Source organism: Camelus dromedarius, chromosome 10 (genome assembly GCF_036321535.1).
Source record: "Camelus dromedarius isolate mCamDro1 chromosome 10, mCamDro1.pat, whole genome shotgun sequence".
NCBI classification, from domain to species: Eukaryota; Metazoa; Chordata; class Mammalia; order Artiodactyla; family Camelidae; genus Camelus; species Camelus dromedarius.
The window spans coordinates 61,578,021-61,600,587 of NC_087445.1; the positions used below are offsets into that span (position 1 = coordinate 61,578,021).

The 22,567-nt window shown below is 44.2% G+C and overlaps 1 long non-coding RNA gene across 1 annotated transcript in view; it reads left to right on the top strand.

Annotated features, from left to right (window-relative positions):
• The window catches only part of LOC116152724 (uncharacterized), a 94,953-nt gene that overhangs the window by 12,366 nt on the left and 60,020 nt on the right, over positions 1-22,567 (top strand). Inside the window, exons 3-4 of the long non-coding RNA XR_004136354.2 lie at positions 6,827-6,942; positions 7,373-7,515. This is a non-coding gene — a long non-coding RNA (uncharacterized LOC116152724). The remainder of the gene's footprint in view (positions 1-6,826; positions 6,943-7,372; positions 7,516-22,567) is intronic.

Consider the following 22,567-nt stretch of genomic DNA (forward strand, 5'->3'; position numbering starts at 1 on the left):
GCTAAAGCTGTAGACCAGTAAATAACTTCATTCTTAACCTCAGGCAGCTCATAAAAGCCATTTATCCTTCTCAGGACAACTGAATGCTCACCTGGGCAAACATCAGCCTTCTTAGAAAAGTAGATTGCTCAGCTGGAGAAACCTCTCACTCATCAGACAACTGTTTACTCACGGACACTCCCTTCAGGATGCCAGCCTTTCTGTGTCCTCCAGTCCTAAACTATTCAGACAGAGACCTGCCTGAAACACTCAAGTCCAGACCCCCAGACCCCAGGATCCTTTAGTAATGTCACCTCTTGCCTCCCTTTTCTGAGACACACCAGAACCCTCTCGAGGTGGTGTCCTCCCCAGTGTGACCAGTAATAACTCAGCTTTGCCTGGTGGAAGGAGGTATCTTTGGGGGAACTGGCAATCCCCCAGAGCCTGACTGCTTTCAAAGAGGGGCGTAATGCAGGACCTGATGACGCTTACAGAAAGATCAGGAGGAAGTTTTGAAACAGCAGCTTTTCTGCGTCTTTGGCCACATAAAATTCCTAGTCATGGTGTATGCACACTGCACTCTGTAGGTAGAAAGGAGGCGACAGGAGGATTTATGATCCTCCTGCCCAAGGAGTGTGAGTACAAGTGGAATAGAGTTAAGGTCACAAGTTTCATGAGCATTGAAAAAAGGCAAAGTTTAGAAACACACATAAACAAACACACACACACATATATATACATTGGAATTATGGAATATTTCATTTTTAAACTTTTCTGTATTTAACATTTGTTTCTTAGTGAAGATGTCTACCTGTTCATTAAGTAATTACTGTTAGAATTTTAGATGAAATAATATAATTTTCTCCTACCATATACTGACAGCGCCAGGCTCTTGGCTTCAGAATCTACTACAGAGTTGGGAGTCTATCATTTGTAGCAAGTACTAATATGAAGTATGAATGAAAAGGATTGTGATTCCCCTTTTTTCCTCTTTGCATTTCTTTCGCAATCTCTTGGCTACTAGTAAATGCACTTAGCAGTGAGATGAGGTGGTTGAGCTGTGGGGCATATGACAGGATACAATGACCAGGCACTAAAGTAAATCATAGTGCTGAGACCCAGGCACGTGGACGGATGGATGTAGAAACTAGGATACCCTTGATCCAGTGCGTCACTGTACAGAAGACCGCTCTGGGTTTGGCTTCCACTGTACCTCTTACTAATTCTGTGACCGTGAGCAAATGCTTCACTTTTTGACTACAGTTTCTTCACCTGCAAAGGTGAGATACCTGTACCTGCCCATGAACCTCGTGAGTTTGTTTTAAAGACCAAAGGAGATAATGGTTATATACATATTTAGAAAACAGTTTAAATACATGGTGTGAGACTACCTCTCAATTTTTCAGATGTCTCCTTGATTGCTATTGACATAGATTAAGACAATCAGCCCACACCGAATTTGAATGCCAGGGCTATTTAACTCTGTGGGATTGTTTGAGACAGAGATATAAGCATTTGGGGATCTCCACCTTATCTTACATTTGAAGCACCGTGGCCTGGCATAGCACCAGGGTCCTGGCTGGAGACCCCACCCCCACCCCCCAGCTTGCAGCCTAGTTCCACCAGGGCTGTGGGGGTGCTAGGTGTGCCCGCTGAGAGCATGCCTAGGAAGAACAGGTAGGAATGCTTGCCACAGCTGCTTACCATCCCTCGTTAGTATTTCACGCCTAGCACATAATCCACTAGTTGGATTTTACAGGGTGGAGTCAGAGGGATGAGGAGAATGAGGAAAGAACAGATGGATAAGTGCAGCATCTTCTGCATCCACTATTTTTTACTGTGTTCCCACCATCTTCTAGTAAATGCTATCTCATTTAATACCCAGGGCTGATGCTAGTATAAGGTCTGTGTGACCCAATACAAGCTTCAAGAGTTTAAGTAATTTGCCCCAAGTCACAGAGCTTATCAAAGGGAGGGCAAGAATTCACATTCAGCTGCATAAACTCCATTCTGCCTTATTCTGTTGAGCAAGGAAAGACATTTGGGATTTGTAGATTGACCCCGTGAGTGGGACTACAGCAATACTAGTTTCCTACTATAAATTTTTTATATCAACTGCAGATGGCAAGAGGGCGGAGGGCAAAAGAAGGTTCTCATTTCTTCTGAAATGAGAACTTTAATGTTTATTGATCTTAATTCTTCCACATGAGCAGAATTTATGCATAATGATGCAAAATGCTCATGTATACAAATCATCATAAAAGTGAATTACATTAATATCAGGCAGTTCCTAGAGCTAAATGCTTTCACTTTTTTCCCCCACCACTCTCCATATTTTGATCCCAAGAATGAAATAATCCAAGAATGTCATAATCCAGTGTTAACCGAATGAGATATACATGAAATTCACAAAAATAACTAAATATTCTTATATTTTTAAAGCTATTTTTGAATGAGGGGGTGAGGATGACTTTAGGAAATAATTTCCCACTTTTTTGACTTTTGAAATACAAACTGGGGAGAGTATGTGAAAACAGAATTTGATAGTTTTGGGGAAAAGATTTTTCTAAAATCCCTGTGACCTGCTCAGGATATGAAAAGGGTCACACTTATTTATTACTTGTAAACCTACATGCCCACTAGAAGGAGATGTAGTATTTCCTTTTTTCAGACTCCCCCCGCTTCTGATTTTCTAGGAACCTTAGATGCTTACTCAGTTCAATGAGGGATCAGTCCTTTTCTAATGTCAAGCCTAGGGAGAAAGCTGGGTTCTGAGCACCTGCTTCTCTCTGCCACTTGGTGGCGCTGTTGTAGCTCAGTCCTGCGGAGCCCTGTAGTTGGTTTCCCTCTCTGGAATCATGTGCTTGCTGGTCCAGGTCCTTGTCCAGGCTGAAAATCTTCCTTGGTCTCCAGAGTAATTGTCCTTTTTAGTTACATCCATAAGCCTAGGCATTTTTGCCCACCTCGCTTCGCTCTGCCTGAGTGCTGCACCTGAACCAGCTTTCCCTGTGTTGGCTTGAGATGTATGTGCTAGTTTGTGTTTCCTTTTCCTAAAGGTAATTTTATTTCTGGTGTCTGTTGCCTTTTTCTGAACCACTGATTGAATCTCAGTGAGCAGCAATGGAGTCCTTGTCACTTTCTCCCAGAAGACCCTATACTCCTCATGTAAACTGACCCTTCCTTCTCAGTGAGCTGCTTTGCATACTGTTGGTCTCTGGAAGTAACAGTTCTGATACAATAATACAAGATTCTGTTCTGACTCTCCTTGTGCTTCAGTATCACCTACGTTTAAGTAACTCAGGGATCCCAGAAAGCATTTTTTTTCTGAAGGATTTCTTTTTCCATATCTAAATGGAAGAATGGCTATCATAACTTTAAAATTCATCCGTTCAACAGATACGCTGTTTGATGTCTTGATAGGCACCTTATTGCTGATATATTACGTGACATCCTGGAAAAAAAACTTGGAGTTTGCAGTCTGAGAAAAATTGGGCTTTGAAGCCTGGCTCCCAGTCATCACTTGTGTGACTTGGTTTATTGTTGTCTCAGACCAGGATTTCTCTCCCCTTGCCTCCTGTCTCTGCCTCACTGATCCAACCTCCACGCTGCACTTCCACAGATTGATTCTAGATTGATTCGTCTAAATCACTGCTCTCTGTAATAGGCTTTAAAAAAAAAAACCCTCTTGTATATTCCAAGTTTTCTATGTTGATCATGCATACCTTTTGTATTTTAGAAAGAAAATAAAGCAGGGAATGCATAAATAAAACATGATGGCAGACCACACAGCAGTTAGAACTAAATGGCTAACTCTATATGCATCTTCAAGGATAAATCTCCAGATCACTTTGATGAGTGAAAAAAGCATGTTGCAAATATGTTCCGAATGGTTCTATTTATGTTCAATTTCAGACATACAAAGAATAGAATAAGTTGAGATTTGAAGAATCCAGTAGATAGGTTTTTCCTTTCCCTACGAGAGTTCAAAATCATCACACTCCAGGCACCCCAGGGGGAGCTCTCTGAGTAGCTTCTGAAAGGACCCTTCATTTGGTTTGAGGTGGGGGAAAAGTGCATTCCCTTCCCCTCCTCTATGATGGGATGGGTGAAGGAAAGCAGAGCTCCCTGGCAAATTCCTTTTCTAAAAAGGCCCCGGTTCTTTGATCTCTTCATCCTCTGGAAGGATGAATTGCAAGCCCTTTCCTAAAGCCTCCAGGTGAGTGATGGGGTCATGTTGGCCACCTGTCCTCAAGTCTTAACATACAATATCTATGCTTCAGGACACGGGGTATTTGATAGGTACTTATTTGTAGGTGGTCTTTAAGAGAGACTTCTGCACAAACTTCCAGGTAGTAGGAGATAATGTTGTTAACACACTTTTACATTTCATTAAAGCCCAAAGTTTTGACAAACAGACCCCAATGACATTCATTCAGTGTTCTTCTGTGCCCAGCCCTGTTCTGGGCACTGAGACATGAACAAGGCCAGGTTCCTGGCTTTGGGAGTTTTAGGACTGGTTGGAATTACCTTCCTAGTGAGTTTGCTGCAACTGTGCCCTGCAAAAAAGCTAAGCCTCATCACAGGGGTGACTCACTGGGATTACACCGCGTACTTCCCCACTTGGGGCCTTTGCTGTGCATGTCCCTCTGCTTGCGGTGACCTTTCTTCCTCCAGTGAACACATGCTCACCCCAAAGACCAGCAGCCCTTCATTGGTGCCTGGCCCACTGCATCTCTCCCATTCTGACCCTCGATACTTCCTCTGTACACCTCTAACCCTTATCCCAGTCAGCCTGGCGTTGACTTGAGCTGTGCGTGTATCTGTCTCCGCAACTGGACTGGGGGCTCTGTGAGGACTGAGCCCTGGTTTTTTTCATTTCCGTGTTTTCTAAGATGCCTGATGCAGGGACTGCACCTGGTAGAATGGAGGACACTTAAGTGCACCTCTTCCATGAGCTGCCTCCGCTCCTTCTAGGGGGGGTGTCAGGAGGAGTGGCGGACAGATGTGGGGAAAGAGCACAGGACAAAGCATCATGAGGCCTGGATTTTCCTTCCTGCCCTCTCAGCCTCCTAGTCCATGGGTGATCTCTTGCCCTCTTCAGGCTTCAGTCTTCACTTCTCAGATGGGGGCTCGTGGCTCACGGCTCTCAACGCGTGAGAATCCGTTGCTATTTGCTGCGCTTCTTTCAGATCAAACCTCCCTTGCATCTCTGCCTCTGTCTCTCTCTCTCTTTCCTTCCCCCTGTCCTTCCTCTTAGGTGCGTAATAAACTGAGAGTTTACAGTAAAAGCACAGGAAGAGCTGAATGATGCGTTCTCTTCAGGAAAGTACCAGGTCCCCCAGGTAGCCAGCAACTGCTTCAGGAACCCCGAGCCTCCCTGAGCTTTGGCTCCCGAGGGCTTTCAGTGTAGACCCGGCAACCCACCTCAAGCTTTTGATGTGGCTTTGACAGGGCACATTATGCAAGCAGCACTGGTTCAGAGCTGCAGAAATGCTTGCTGCTTTCTGCCACCAACCCCAGGGATTGAACAGTGGTAGGGGACAGTCAGGGAAATTGTCAGAGAGCATGAACCTCAGTCACACCCACCTGATCCCAAGACTTCAGGTGGGACCAGCCTCTACTCCACCAAAGCTCTTAAAGAGGGAAACAAACATACCCTTAAAATCTGTGTGCACCCTAAGGAGCCAAGTGATACTCAAAGGAAGTCCCTGGGAAGACGGTATATTGAATAGTCAGCCCCTGAATCTTTAGAAGTGTCTGTGCTCTTATAAAGAAGCAAGGAATCCCCAATGTGTTTATTCATATGTTTCTTCTTAATAGAAATAAAAGTGATGGCAGAGCCTGAAGATATGGTTCCTACTCATGGCTTTCATCCAGTGCATTCATTCTTTCATTCATTCATTCACTTAGCAAAAATTTGAGGAATTATGCTATACATGGCACTGTGCTGGGCACGAGGGACATAATGGTTTTGGGTAGAAGGATAAATAGATAACAGATGTGTGAATATTGATAGGGATATAGACATGGATGTGGGTATAGATGCAGGTGTGGATATGGGTGTGGATACAGATATCGACTGGGCCCTTGCAAAGCTCAGAATCTGGTAATGGGCACAGGCATCATACAAACAGCGGCACCCGTAATAGTGGTAACTGCCCAGGGGAAAAGACTGGTGAGCCACACACTACACTATGGGGGGATCCTGAGCTAGTCTGCAAGGCTTCCTGCATAGAGTCATTTGGGAGCTGAGCTCAAGTGAAAGGAGACCACCCTCCCCTAAACCCTACCACAAACACTGGCCAAACTATAACTGTAATGTGGGCTTTGGAGTCAGACTGCTTGAGTTTTTTTTCTTTATAGCTCCGTTATAAAGTAAGTAGTTTTACAGAGTCATCCAGGACCCAGACTCCTTCCTTCCACCCTCCCATCTGCAGCCCTTGACTGTTGCTTTCAGTTACAGGCGGCAGGATGCCTGGCTGCTGCTCCAATAGGCATCACAGCTAGTTTCAGGTGCCAAGAAAGGAAGGACCAAATGACTAAGGGGGTATTTCCTTTCAAAGAGGTTACCCACGAGTTCCAGCCATGGGATTCTGCCTACATCTCATTGGCCAGAACTGGATCTTACCGCTACTCCTAGTTGCAAGAATGTCCGGGAGGAGGCGAGAGGATTTTAAACTGGGCACTTTGCCTCTTTGAACCAAATCAGAGGAGACTGGGTGGTAAACTAGCTGGGTCTGCCCAGGCTGTAGTCAGTATTTACTTCTTCTTGGCCGTCTGTATCTTTTCCTCACTTTGGGCAACACTAATCAGATTGTCTTTCTTTCTGGAAATGAACCTGCTTCAGTGATAGAAGTTCCTGATGTCCTGCCTTCCTGAAACCAAAGGATGGACTTCCAGAACTTGGAATCCCAAGCAAAAGAGATAAAGATGGAAAAACAGTTGGAGTATATTCATTTCAAGGTATGGTCAGAACTATTGGTTATTTCCTGCTACTTAGAACCCTGGGACTGCCCACTTTCTGGGTTTTTTTCACACTTGGTTTTTTTAGTCTTCTCTTAGATTCTGTGAACCAGACTCACAGAGCTTCTGTTCTTTCTTCCTGGATGCCTTTTACTTAGTGCCTTCTCCCCCCTCCCCATCCCGCTACCTCCTCCTCCCCTCCCCTCCCTCGGCCCCCAGCACCCTGCTCTTCACTGGAAGCTCTACCTAGCAGTCAGGTGGTGGGAGTTTCTGTTCCAGGCAGTTGCCCCTATGTCTGTGCCTCTTCCCAACCCCACCCTCTAGACTGCAAACTCCTAGAGGGATCTGGTTCATTTTAGGGTTTCTTAGCGCCTAGCATGGTGGTTAGCATGTGGGGTTTCTCATGTGCCTTTGCTGTGGTTGTATATAGGTGCATCAAGGTGCTGGGGACTATCACAGAACAGACAAAGCAGAAGACAAGACTCTTGTCCTTGGAGAGATTCCTGACCATGTCTCCAGACCATTTCTCAGGATCCCACCAGCTGGACAGACTTGATAAGACCTTATTCTTCAGTAAGTCCTGGTTTATGGAGCCACCCCCCACTCTGTGTCACAACACATTCTTACCACTCTCACCTCTTCCCCTTCCTCCCCCTCCTCTCCTTCCTCCTCCTTTCTTGTCCTCATTACCTTTTTCTTAATCATCATCATCATTACCATCATCATCATTGTTAGCTCATATTGAATATTTACTATGTGCCAGGCCTATTCTAAGTGTTATCAAAAAGGATAAACCTCTTGCCCAAGATTAATTTCATTGCAAGGTTAGGACTCAAACTCAAGTCAGTTTGACCCCAAACCTGTGTTCTTGACCCCTTCCTCTCTCAGCCATAGAGGCTCGGGGAGGATGGAGAACTGCTCTAGCCATTCTCCACCTTAACATCCCTCCATGAACTGGACTCTGCAGTGTCCACTGTGGTGCACGCGGGTGCACGCGGAGCCGTCGTCCTACAGACCCATGCTTCCCTTCATCTGCACGGAGCCGTCCCTCACACCCACCTGTCTCTACTCTGCTTCACTCATCCGAGGTTCTGGTCCTGCCACATCTTGGTGTACCAGTTATGCGCCGTGCTGATGCCTCTGCCATCCATTCTCTCCACCTGAAATGCCTCCCCTATCCACCTGTGCAAATCATATTCTTCACTTAAGACCCATGTCGAGTGTGGAGGCATGGGATCTGATTTGCCCCTCTCTCCAGACCTCAGCTCCTTCTTCTCTAAATCTCCACAGCACCTCTGTCTTCTTAGGGTCTAAGGAAGCAGCCTGGGGTGGGGAGGAGATAGGAAACCAAGGCTTTAGAGACAGACACACTCTGTGAAATCCCTTTTCAGCCTCTCCCTAGCTTTATGAATAATTTTGGCAAGTTACTTAGCCTTTCAGAGTCTCTTAGTATCTGTAAGAAGGAGATAATAGTGACACCATTGGCTGTTATCATTTCTGTCTAGTCTGCTAGGGTACTCATGGCCCCGTAGCAACTTCCTGGCCTCCTGCTATCTGAGTCCCCCAGCGGCTGGTGGGCAGCACCCTAGACATGAATATCTGCCCCATATAGGATGGAAATTCTACCTCAGCAGCCTTGCCACTGGTTTATACTGGTAGGTCAGATAAAGGGCATTTCAGACTGTGTGGAGAAGTGGAGGATGTATGCACGTACAGAAGGAAAATAACCTCATTCTAGTTTTGGAATTGCCTCTTACTCGTCGTGTGATTCCATCAAGTCTCTGCCCCTCTCTGTCTCAATTTCCGTCTGTAAAATGTGATAGTGGGACTCAGTCCCTAAGCAGCGTCCACCTGGATCAGCTCTTAGGGTCTGTAACTCTGTCTCAGGGGAGTCAGCTTGGCTTTGGATGCTCCCCGGTGTTGGGGGGTGTGAATTATTAGTGGTGGATCATCCTGCACTAGAGGAGTCCAGGATGTGTGTGTGTGAGGGTGTGTGTGTGTGTGAGTGTGTGTGTGTGTGTATAGGAGTCGGGGGTTTGGGACCAATCCAGGGGACTGCTAGGAGGATGTGTGACATCAGCCTAGAAAAAGCTGCTGGGAACTCAGCACCACTTGGAATTCTTGAAGACACCCCAGATGGTCTTTATGGACGACCCTAAAGTCAAGCAGTTGGCATTCACTGAGCACCGGCTGTGCGCCCATGTGACCCTGGTAGGAGCTTTACGCTTCCAGCTGTGTTTTTACATGGACGGTGGAGTTCCTCGCACACTCTGCCTTGGGGTGTAGCACCAGCGGTGGTCCAAAGAGCCTCTTTTGTTTTATTTTTAGTTTATTAGTTTTATTTTCTTCCCTGCACCCTCAGTCCCCTCTCCTGCTCTCCCCCGGCTCCGTCATAGAGATATGTGTATATTTTTTAAATGTGTAGTGTTTACAGTGAATGTGTAAGCTTTTGATTTACCTGTATGATGCCATCTTATATGTCTTACTCAGTTTCTTCTTCCTTCACTCAATATTTTACTTTAAGACTCTGTCCACTTCAGTGGATGTGCTTGTAGTTGACATTTCCAACTGCTACGTAGCCTCTCGGTGTGGACCGCTTATACTTCCTGTTCTGCTAGGGATGATAAGTGTGTTGCCTCCAAGTCCCAGAAGCAGTGATGCAGGTCTTGTCTGCTAGGGTACTCACTGCTTTTTTCCTAGTGCTTTTTTTTTCAATTTTATAACTTAAAAATATTTTTATTTAAAAAATCAGGAATTAGAAGATGTTTGGTAACCTTTGACTCTCTAGTGCTTTGTAAAGGCAGACACTTGGTGCTCATAGAGAGCACTTTAGGTGCTGCATAGCGTAACTGTTAGCAACATGGAGTTACAGACTGTATTGCATCACAAATGTCCTGTCGGTTTGGTGCTAGTAAGTCATTGCTAGCCCTCTTTGTTCACCAAATTTACCATTTTAAATAGGTCAGGAGCAGGCCTCAGGCTAACATTTGCAGGCAGCACACTCTAGCTGAAATTTAATTACATTGGAAATCCAATTAAAATGTAATTTAATAAAATCTATTTATTTAAATGTTTCCTTCTATTTTTAATAAGCAACCTGATTTTCTACTTAAAGAAGTCACATTGCATATATAATATAATCTAAATGTTGCTGGTTATACAAACATCGTTATTATATATTCCATTAAGAAAGAAAAATAATTGTACTGATTAACTATCATACACCACTGAGTATAAGAAGCATGCTGCTTTCAAGATGTTAAAATATGAACAAACATGCATCTATTTTTGTTTCCTTTACCAAATAAAGTTATTTAAGTAAAGAGGAGGGTTGATTTAATGGAAGAAAAACAGTAAATAAATGACAATTCTGGTGAATTTGGTAGAAATGAAGGTGCTAGTACAGGAGTGACTGGAGTTTGGGAAACACGGAAGTATCTCATGTGGGTGGTCCTCAGACCATGCGCTGTAAGAGAGGGTGGTTCTTCCTGCTTGGCAGGCAGAGAGGAGAAGTGGTCTTCCCCAGGCCACAAGGCTAAGAGTAAATTTATATTCAGGCAGGTATGTCCCAAGTCCCTGCTTTCAAGCCCTCAGAGTCCATTAGACTTGTGACCTGATTCCAGCTTGGCTTCTCTCCTGCCTGTCCTTTCTGAGAGGCCTTGACGAGTGCCCAGAACATGGCCTATTTCCTTCCAATCATGAGCCCTTCAGAGCACCTGAATGCTTTCATGTTAGCAACCGCTAACACTCCCACCTGAGTATGAATTGCTGTGGTCTGGTACCTTTCTCACCATGGCTACGTTATCAACAGAGAAGGCAAATGATGATGAGTGGACATTTCTGGTACTTAGGCATCCACTAAGGGATGCATATTGAGGACAGAGACTATTCTAGTGATAGTGGTGATAGCAGTAGTAGCAGTAATGCTTTGTTAGTTATAAGTGTTATTTTCATTTTTATTTTTATTTGATCCTGGCCACCATCATGAGTAGACGTTATCTCCATTTTACAGGTGGAAAAATTGACAATGTTAATTTGTCCAAAATCACACAATTAATAATTGGTAAAACTGTAAGTAGATCTGTGAAGGCACTGCTTTTCTGTCTTTTTTTGTATATATATATTTTATTGAAGTATAGTCAGTTTACAATGTTGTATCAATTTCTGGTGTACAGCATAATGCTTCAGTCATAAATGAACATACATATATTTGTTTTCATATTCCTTTTCACCGTAAGTTACTACAGTATACTGAATATAGTTACCTGTACTATACAGTATAAACCTGTTGTTTATCTATTTTATATATATGTGTGTGTGTGTGTATATATATATATATATGTATATATATATATATATTAGTGTCTGCAAATCTCGAACTCTCAATTTATCCCTTCCCATCCCCTTTCCCCCCTGGTAACTATAAGTTTGTTTTCTATGTCTATGAGTCTATTTCTGTTTTATAAATAAGTTCATTTGTCTTTTTTTTTTTAGATTCCACATATAAGTGATATATGTTATTTTTCTTTCTCTTTCTGGCTTACTTCACTTAGAATGACAATCTCTATGTCCATCCATGTTGCTGCAAATGGAATTATTTTATTCTTTTTTATGGCTGAGTAGTATTCCATTGTATAAATATACCACAGCTTCTTTATCCAGTCATCTGTTGATGGACATTTAGGTTGTTTGCCTGCCTTTCTCTTTTTTTAATTAAACTTTTATTTTGAGATAATTGTAGATTCACTACTGTTAGAGATAATACAGAGAGATCCAAGAGATCTGGGTGTATTACTGGATTGATGATCACTTTCCCCCATTGGGGACATCTTGTGAAATTGTCTCACCATATCACAACAGGGTGCTGACACTGATGGAATCAAGATGCAGAGCATTTCCATGGATCTGTCCCCTGGTGCTGCCCTTTTGCAGTCACATCCACCTCCGTTTCCTACACCCCATCCCATTCCTGACTCCTGTCAACCACTCATTTGTTCTCCATTTACATACTTTTGTTACTGCAAAGATGTTACCTATATGTCATTACACAGTATGTAACATTTTGAAATTGTTGTTTTCATTCAGCTTAATTCTCTGGGGGTTCATGCGCGTCATTCAGTGTGTCAATAGTTTGTTCCTCCTACTTCTGAGAAGTGTTCCATGGTTTGTCCATTCACCTGTTGAAGGTCATCTTGGTTGTTTCCAGTTCTTAGCTATTACAAATAAGGCTTCTGTGAACAACCTTGCTCAGGTTTTTGTGTGAACGTAAGTCTTCATTTCTCTGGAATAAATGCCTGAGAATGTGATTACTGGATTGTCGGGCAGTTGCGTGTTTGTTTTACGAGAAACTGCCAGACTGTTTTCTGGAGTGGCTGTACTCTTACATCTCTCACCAGCAGTGTATGAATGACCCCATTTCTCTGCATCCTCATTAACGTTTGGTTTTGATTAATTTTTATTTTGGCTAATGTAACAGATGTGCAGTTATATGTCACTGTAGTTTTGATTTACTTTTCCCTTATGGCTAATGGTGTTGAATGTCTTTTACGTGCTTGGCTGCCATCTGTATATCCTCCTTGTTGAAACTTTGCTGCTTTTTTTCCCCCAAGTACCCTTCCATTTTCCCCAAATATTCTTTCTTCTAAAAAATTAAAATTTGTATTGAGGTAATTGTAGATTCATATGCAATTGTTAGAAATAATACAGAAATCAATAATAATAAAATGAAGAACTCTGAAAGGGGGCAAAAGATTTGAATAGACATTTCTTTAAAGAAAATACACAAATGGCCAATAAGCACATGAAAAGATGGGCAACCTCATTAACCATCAGAGAAATACAAATTAAAACCACAATGAGATATCATTCCACACCCAGTAGGATGTTACAATTAAAAAAGAGAGAAAATGACAAGTGTTTGTGAGAAAATGGAGGAATTGGAACCTTCACACACTGCTAGTGGGAATGTAACATGGTGTAACTTTTTGGAAAACAGTCTGGCAGTTTGTAAAAAGGTTAAATGTAGAGTTAGAATATGATTTAGCAATTCCATTCCTAGGTGTACACTTAAGAGAATTGAAAACATATGTCCACACAAAAACTTGTACATGAATATTCATAGTAACATTATCCATAATAGCCAAAAAGTGGAAACAATCCAAATGCCCATCAAATGATGAATAGGTAATAAAATGTGGTATATCCATACAATGGGGTAGTGTTCATCAATAAAAAGAAATGACATATTGATACATGCTGCAATAAATGCTAAGTGAAAGAAGCCAGTCACAAAGGACCACCTATTGTATGATTTCAGTTATGTTATATGATTTCAATTATATGAAATATCCAAATCTATAGAGACAGAAAGTAGATTAGCAGTTTCCTAGGGCTCAGGATATAGAGGGATTGGGGGAGTAATAGGTAAAAGATGCAGAGTTTCTTTTTTTGGATAATTAAAATATTCTAAAGCTGTGGTAATGAATGCACAGCTCTGAATATACTAAAAGCTATTGCATCATACACTTTACGTGAGTGAATGGTATGTTACATGAATCGTATCTCAATAAACTTTTTTTTTTTAAATAATACCAAGAGATTCTGCATACCCTTTACCCAGTTTCCCTCAATGGTAATATTTTACAAAAGTATAGTATAATAGAATATTGATACCAGGATGTTGAGATTGATACAATCCACTGTGTTATTTAGATTTCCCCAAATTTACTTGTACTCATTTTTCTGTCTCTGTCTCTGTCTCTCTCTTTCTCATTCTCTCCATCTCTGTGCACGTGTGCATTTAGTTCTATACATTTTATCACAAATGTAGATTTCTGTATCCATCATCACAGTTAAGACACCAAACAGAATATTGCCTCTTTTAAAGCTCTGTTCACCCTAGATTCTGTCTGAGGAGGAGCTCCAAAGACTTTTAGTTTGTCCTCACTATTATTAACCAGATGAGAGCAGCTGCCCCCCTTGCCTCCAAGCACGCTTCTCCTTGCTGTCAAAGGGCAGAAGTCACAGAGGAGCATGAATTCCCACCCACACCGGAGGGACGGGAGGTTGGGATTGCTGGCACCATTCATCTAGATTCTAGAATCACCCACACTTTTGAAAGAGTAGGAAATTTATCTTACCAAAAGGAGGAACATGATTTCTGGAAGGGGGATACGCCCCCGTGTCTCCACTCCCGCTTTCTCCTCCCACCAATTTCGGAAGCGATCTCTCTAACTCCCAGGCCTGGTGGGTGACTTGTCAGCGCTTTCGGAGATCAGGTATCTGTTGGGTTGCCAGCAGCTAATGCTCTCAGGGAGAGGACTGGCAATGATTCATCTCTACTAATCCCTGTGTTTTCATCAACCTTGCTTCTGTGTAAGGGGACAGCCCCGGTCGCTCTTCCACATCATCATCACTTTGGTTTCTCTCAAATGTTTGCTCAGAAAAAGCCCAAGTTTGGCCCCAGTTCATTCTGGGCTTCCAGGGGAATTTCCCATCCTTCTTGAACTCCATGGGCGAAGTTGCTAGAACGTTTACTCCTTACCTGGCAAGGCAGAAGATGAAGCTGACTCTGGCACAGATTTTTCTGGGGGATCAAAGACAAACTTAGTTAGATCCCTTCATTTGGGACAAAAGATATGGGAAAAGTAGTCATTATCACTCTCTGTTTCTCAGCTATTATCCCACTGCCCCTAAATCACTGGTCCTACCACAGCTGACCACGTGCTAGTCTCAACTCTGCCCTCCACCTGGATCTTATAAACCAGCCATGACTTGGCCATCTAGCACTTCCCTGGTGTACGTCTATCCTTTACAACTCTAACTGTGGACCCTGAATGCTGACTTCATCATCTGGACCCTGCCTCTGCAAAACCTCAAACTCCAGCACTCATGATCCCAGTTAAACTTTGCATTGTGACTGGTGCTTGGTGGAGTCTCCAAAAATGAGTACTACTACTAAAGATAATAATAATATTTTGATTAGTTGAGCAACTTTGTGAGACTAATAGAAGCTCAGAGATGTGAAAAGACCTGTTCAATATCACATAGTGTAATGGCGATGAAAATTTGTAATAGCAAATTTAAACGTCTCCCCTTTAACTATGGTTTCCTTGTAGTCTCCTACCTCCTTCAAGTTCATTATCTCAGATGACAGGTACTTGTCTTCCCCTAATAAGGCCTTGAAAACAGGGCCTTTTAGAGGGAAAAAGGGCGGTGAGCAGGCTGGAGACCCAAGGAAGAGTTGATGTTGCAGCCTGAGTCTGAAGGCAGTCTGTTAGAGAACTCCCTCTTCCTTGAGGCCTTCAAATTATTAGATGAGGCCCACATACGTTATGGATGGCAATCTACTTTACTATAGTCTACTGATTTAAATGTTAATCTCACTTAAAAAATATCTCCACGGCAAAATCTGGACATGCTTGATCAAATATCTGGGTACCATGGCTTAGCCAAATTGACACATAAAATTAACCATCACACCAGCGTAGGCTCTTATGGAAAGAAGACAAAGAGGGAAGAAGGAGAGGGGAGCCAGACTTCAGAAATATCTAGAGGTGGCAAGGCTGAGTGAGCCAGGGAGAACCCAGACTTTGTCCAAAGCAGAGAGAGAGAGAGAGAAACACAGCAAACCTCAGGCTTCACTTGTTGCAGACTTCAGTTGCAAGCACTAGCAGGTCAGCCTGCAATTAAGTGGATCAAAGGTGTTATTTCTGACACCGACCTCCAACTGGCTTTGTGCCTCAGGGCTCCAGTGTTGCCCTTCCATCCTAAGCGTGCATAAACCACATCCAGGCATCGTCTTGAAGAGGCATTGGGGGTGGCAGGTGACCTTCATTTTAGAAATTGGACCTTATTCTCTTAGAGAAACTGAGAAGTTCTTAAAGGGTTTACTTAAATTACTGGCTCAAACTAAATATGTATTATATAAATCTGAAGTCCACATTTTATGTACATGAGGAATTGAATTCACTAGAGAAAGCAATACATTTCAGGGTTGATGTGTGATTACATTTGTGGCCTTATTATATTAGTAAGTGGTGAATCTAGGGGTGAAAACTGGGTCTTCATTTCTTCAAAGTTTCATGCTGACTCCCAGACAGCGTCACCATGATTCACCGACAGTCTCCATGAGCCTCCTCCACCACTGACTAACTCCTGCCAGCCTTAGTTCTGCCCTCTGGCCGTGGCCTTCTGACTTCTACTCCAAGGTCAAGTTAGGCTAATGGAGGGAAGGACACTTTCATCATCCTATGTACAATGCATTGCTTTGCTTTAATTACTTTCACTTTGAGAAATTAAAAAAGTACAGACAGGTATAAAGAGTGGTATCAGACGCATTACCACCATCCAAATTAACAAATGCTAAGGGTTTGTCATATTGTTTTTAGTTTTTCAGACATGAGTAAAACATCGCAGATGAAATCACTGTCCCCTTTGACCATTATCCCTAGACCCATTTTCTTCCTACCTTCCCCAGAAGCAGACTGGTTCATGAGTTTGCTGTATGTTCTAGTCCATTAAAAAATACCTTTATATATACGAACATACACATCCATGAAAAATACAAAGTATTTTGTGTGTGTTTTAAAATCTAATCAGATGGTACACAACTGTATGTATGTGTGTGTGTGTATATATATATATATATACATATATAAATTTGATAACTGCACTTTTCATTCAATCTTAATGAGACTACATATTAATGATTCTAGTTACCTGTCTGCTACATTTTATTTACTCTCCTGTTGATGGGCATTATTTTTTTTTTCCTAATTTAAAAAGTTATAGCCGGATTTCAGTGGATATCTCTGTCTGGTTGTCCTCTTTTATCTGTGCTTTTCCTTTCTGTGGTTTTGCCTTCTGCAGCTTCAGACACCTGTGTTCATTGATGGGTCCAAAAAAATATTAAATGGAAAATTCTAGAAATAAACAATTGATAAGTTTTAAATTACAGGCCATTCTGCTGGAAGCTTGCGCCGTCCTGCTTCATTTCCCCTTTGTCCAGTGTATCCTACCCATTAGTCACTTAGCAGCCATCCTGGTTATCAGATCGACTTTTGTGGTGTCTCCATGCTTGTGTTCAAGTCACCCTTATTTTACTTAATAATGGCCCCACAATGAGAGCAGTGATGCTGGAGAAACATGGTATATATAGAGTTTGGTACTACCCGAGGTGTCAGGCATCCACTGGAGGTCTTGGAGTGGATCTCCCCACATAAGGGAGGACTGCTGTACGTGTTCGCTTGGACACACATGTTTGTGTCTCTGTGGTGTGCTTCTGCAAGTGGAATGCTGGCTTTCTTGTACGTGTAGGAGGTAGTTCTCACCCTAGGGGATCAGTAACCTGTGTGTGTCTGTCTTTCCACCTCGTCGCTGAATTCCTTGAGGTTGGGGGCTGTGCTTTATTCATCTCTGTATTGCCAGCGCCTGACACATAACATGGAGATAAATGAATAGATACACGAACGAATGAAATGCTCCATCCCTCCCCCTGCTTTCCCAAACCAGCTCCCTTCCTCACCCTAGCATGACGAGAGTACAGGGAAGTCCCTGCCACAGCTCACAAGGTGTTTTACTCCGATTATCTCATGTAATTACCACAACTTTCTGAGATACACCATTGTACAAGTGACAAAGCAGAGGCTTAGAAATGTGAAGTGAATTCCTGCCGTCACAGTCAGTTGGAGTAAAGGAGAGATCTGAACCCAGGTCTGTCCAGATCCAGAGCCTGCAGCCTGTCCATCCTCCCGCTGCTTCTCCAACAGTGGAATCTGCTGATGTGGGACCGATCTGGTCTTTGCCTTCATAAACAGGACATCAGCTTCTACAGCTCTCTCCACTTCAATGAGGTTTTTTTTCCCTGAGAGTCTGGGGAAATCACCTTCATTAATTATCCCACAGCTTTGACTAATTAACCTACATCCTTCTCTCTCAAGCCTTGAGTATACATATTAGGATCTTAAAATGTTAGCAGGATGCTTTTGTATCAGTGAGGCTAACCCCATAATTCCCATAATAATGGGAGAGCTTGACCAAGGAGCCGAGGAAATGTGCTCAGAGTGACACAGCGAATGAGAAGCCAAGCTCAAGACAGTACTGGGTCTCCTGTGAGTGGGTCTGGTGCCTTTTGATCTGGCCTTTGGGTTATCTGATGGGGAAGGCTCCTCTCTGACAGGGAGGAGAACTGCGAGGTATATGGCTTTTGCTGTCTAACTGATTTCAGGGGCAATGAAGAAGGGCATGGGGGCAAGAACTGGAGGCAGGAACCAATATCACAGAAGCCAGACAACGTGCATTCAGTGAAGTCCAGCTTGGTAAGGACCAGATGGAAGGATAAGTGATGCTGAGTCCGCTGGACTGAAGTCAGAGGAGAGAGCCGTCTTGACTGCATGGGACCATATTGGCCAGGGCTGGCTAACTGTGGCAGCAAACAACCCCTTAGGCTTTGTGTCAGAACGCTATACACGTTTATAGTTGCTCACACAGCCGGTGCTCCTGGTGGGTTTGATGTCTGCTCTATGGGGTTGTTTGGGGAGTCAGAGTCCTCAAGAGTCCATCTGCAGACTCTGCCCTCTTCAGTCCACAGCCTGCAAAGTCAGGGTCCAAGGTGAATAGGGAGACTGGTGAGTCGAGGCCAGTCAGGGGTAGAGATTGGGCTAGAGAGGGCATTCCTGGCTCCATGGCCTGCGGCTATTTCTGCCACACTGTCCTGTCTCTCAGCATCCCTGCTCCTGTTTGCTCCTCTTGTAAGCGGGAATCACACAGCCTACTCTGCCCATCCTCAACATTGTGATTTCAAGCCCTGAATGTGTTTTATAAATGGGCATGTGTGCCCTGCAGATATAAGCTTGGCTGTGGTTTCTTTTCTAAGCGGCAAAGAACTAAGTATCCCACTCACCCTGGCCTGGAGTTTTTTTCATTCAGGCCCTGAAAGTAGATGACAAGTGTGAGGCACGCTCCTCTTGGATGGAAAGACAGCCACAGCGTGACCGCTTTGGACCCGGTCACTGCCGCTGTGAGTCTGAGGCACAGGGAGCATCTCTCCCCAGGCGGCGCGGTGAACCCCTGCTGTGTGGGCGCTTTGCCTCTGGGCATCAGTGCCTGCCTCTCCCAGCGCCTTCCACCTGCAGCCATCAAGCTCACAGCAGCAGGGTCAGTGGTTGACCTTGAGCCTGGGCAGCAGCGCCACGGGACCCTGGCGGGGTAGTTGCTTGGCCAGAGCATGGGATTTGGAATCCAGTAAGTGGATTCAGGTCTTGGTTCTAGTGCTGAGTGGGCTCCCTTTCCTCGTCTGTTCAGTGGGGAGAATGCCTCACACGGCTGTTCTAAGAGCTAAGTGAGCTCATTATGAAAACTGCTGAGCAGACTGAGCATAGGCAGCAGTCAGGAAAGCTGCGGTTGTCTTTGTGCCATGTCCAACGTGCTAGAGATACGAGTTCTGGGCACTAGTATATGAGTTGAGTCAGAACTTTACCTTGTGGCTTCCCTGATGGCCCCATTTCGATAAGCAGACTTTTGCCTCAGTGTCCCCTCCCTGCCTGTCCCAATTCCTTCCCCGAATCTTAGAGGGCTTAGCAGAGGATCCAGTCAGGCCGGACCTCCAGCCACCTGAGGGCCTGTTGGCTGGATTCCCAGGCTGGGCTCCACCATCTTGACCCCCAGGCAGTGCAGTCTAAAACCTAAAGCTTTTCTGTGGCCCGTTCATGGTCTGGCTCATATTGACCTCAGGGACCTGATCTCATATAGCCCTCCTGATTTTCACTGTAACCGTTATGAGCTTCCACCTCAGCTCATCAGGCCGAAAGCAGAGCCTGAGGCAAGAGCTTGCAGATGATCCCAGGGTGCAGGAGTGAGGGTGTGGGCACGGTGAGACCGGGAGAAGGGAAGGACCATATGTGCTCTGGTATTCAGTTCTTGCTCTGGGTGGCTGTGGCTCCGCTCCATCCCTCAGGGGCTCCTGTGAGAAGGCATGGTAAACGAGCCTCGGAATTGTCCTGTTGCAGGAGAGGAGCCTGAACATTCATCCAGGGCTCCTGTCCCTCACTGGTTGAGGGGTCCCAGGGAGGTCCCACCTCCCACTTTGAAAATGTTCCTGGGTTAGATCTGAGTGGGCTTTCCAGGCTCTGAAGAAAGCCCTGAGGCAGAGAGGTGGAGAGGCTTAGAGGCATGTGCTTGAAGGACCGCTTGTCTGCTGCAGCTGCACTGATGGCAGAGATGATGCTGGATACAGGAAGTGTCTGCCAGAGCCATTTCATTCAGCAAGGTGCTTCCCAGTTGGGCCCTTTCGCACTGGCTGTGCTCTGGGTCCCACTGAGGGTCTAGGTTTAAATGTTACCTTCTCAAAAGGGGCTTTCCTGTCATCCTAACTGAAGGAGCCTGCCTGTGGTTGCTCCATCCCATGGTATTTTTCTTTCCATGATCCTTCTCTGACAGCCTGGCCAGTGTAACTTAAAATTTACCAGCTTGTTCATGTGTCTGAGTGACGGGATAAGTTCAAATAAGACTTGCAGCAGGCTTGGGTAGGGGTCGTTATAGAAAAATAGGGGTCAAACGTCCCTGGTCCAGGGAGTGGATGTCAAAGGAGTGCTAAAGCTTTGGCTGATGATCAGGTTTGGGTAGAAGATGTCAGAGTCAGGCACAGCAGGCAAGGGAAGGACCAGGCAGTAGGAAGTGGGGCTCAGGAGGAGACCAGAGGTCCAGTGTTATTTCTGCAGACAACGTCGGGCCGGCAGGAAGCTCTTTTGGGAATGGACAAAATGCGCTTCCTGGTCCTGCTTTGCCATTTAAAGAGCACTTTCCTGTATTTGAGTTTCTTTCCCTCAGTGTGGCCATGCTGATGATGTCATTCAAGGTTGGGAAAAGTGACGACTTGTATACACATGTCAGTGAAGTTACATTTCTATCCTGTAGATTATCTCAAAACCCTGAAGACATAGGGATTCTAAGACCTGTAGAGAGTGTCTTTTTGAATCTTGGTCCACAGGAGAAGCAGCTTGCAGTGGTCCCTAGAATTCTGGAGACTCTGGGATGTGGAACAGCAGGGCACTGCCTCCCCTTGACCCTAGATTCCTGAGCCGCAGATGAGACCCGCTCAGCAGGACCAGCTCGCCTGAACACGGTGTGAGTCACAGACTGTGGTCAGGAGCTGGGGCTGGAAGTGTTCTTTTCACAATGACCTCACGATCCCTGTCTCAGTTCACCACACTGGGGAGAGCCTGCAGAACGGCAAGTCTGCCGTGTCAGCCGAGAAGACGTCAGGGTCCATGCCCTCACGCCGTGTGGATCTTTTTCCCTTCTGACCCAGTTACAACAGTCTCTTGGTTTTCATTGTTTCTACAGCCAGGGTCTGCAGTTCCTGAGAGTGAAACCTGAATGGTAGAGGGAAAATACACTCCTTATCGTTAAAATCAGTGTCCTAACCGTGTGGGCTGGCTCCATCACCAGCATTTGCAGTGTATTGATTATACAGTTGACTCTTGAACAACAGGAATTTGAACTGTGCGGGCCTATGTATATGTAGAAGTTTTTCAAACGTGAACTCTAGTACAGCCGGGTCCGTGGTTGACTGAATCTGCAGACGTGGAGCCTCAGACATGGAGGGCTGGCTGTAAAGTTATACCTGGATTTTTGACTGGGGGGAGGTTGGTGCCCCGACCTCTGCATTGTTCAAGGGTCACAGTCATCTTCATGGTTCCCAGATGATGAGGTTTTAGGTTAAAGTGTTCCATTTTGATCCTAACTGGGTTAAATAAAGCACCTCCTCAGAAGTGTAATTTTGAAGTTACCTAACCTTTCTATGCCTCAGTTTCCTTCTCTGTATAATGGGCATACCGGTATTACTTACCTCCCAGGATTTTTGTGATGATTACATGAGTTTCTACACGGGAAGCACTTACAACAGTGCTTGGCATCCATCCAGAGCTATTTTAAGTGTTCGATATTATTATTTTTTAGCATCATCACTCATTTAAAGATGGTTACATCTGAGGGAAAGAAATCAGGTATTGCTTTCAAACTAGGGGGCCCACACTGGGAATCTGTGTATGTTTCATATTTTAATGATCTTCTATCTTACTTTTCTACAGAAATTTTTAAAGTGGTTTATGGATTAAACAGAAGCAAAATTTAATCATTAGGATGGAAAAGAGAACAGGGACCAGTGGAAAGATCTGGAAGGAATAGATTATGCCCCAGACCTGAGCTGTGATGGCAGTGAATTTGTCTTTACTTTCCTTGCAGTTAAGGTAGTGAGGGAACATGCGGGGTGGCATATGTTTCATTCCTGATCACAGCATCCATTGTGGGTCCATTTGCAGAAGTAAACTCATTGGGGTCAGGGAGTGGGGACCAGACACAATAGAAATTTATTATATGGTTCCTTTAAGAATAAATGATTCTCTGAGTAGAGTTTACTGTGTTTATATATCCTGTTTTAATAATGGAAAAACCATAAAATGTGTGAATCTTATGTGAATCCCCTGGAAGACCTGGGGACTCTGCTTTGTGGAGCTGAAATACCAAGTTAGAAATCAGAGTGTAAACGGAAGACACATACGAATGTTAGCTGCCTCTCACAGTTAGAAGAGAGGCACTTAAATTTTAGATTGCCTTCCCTCCCTCT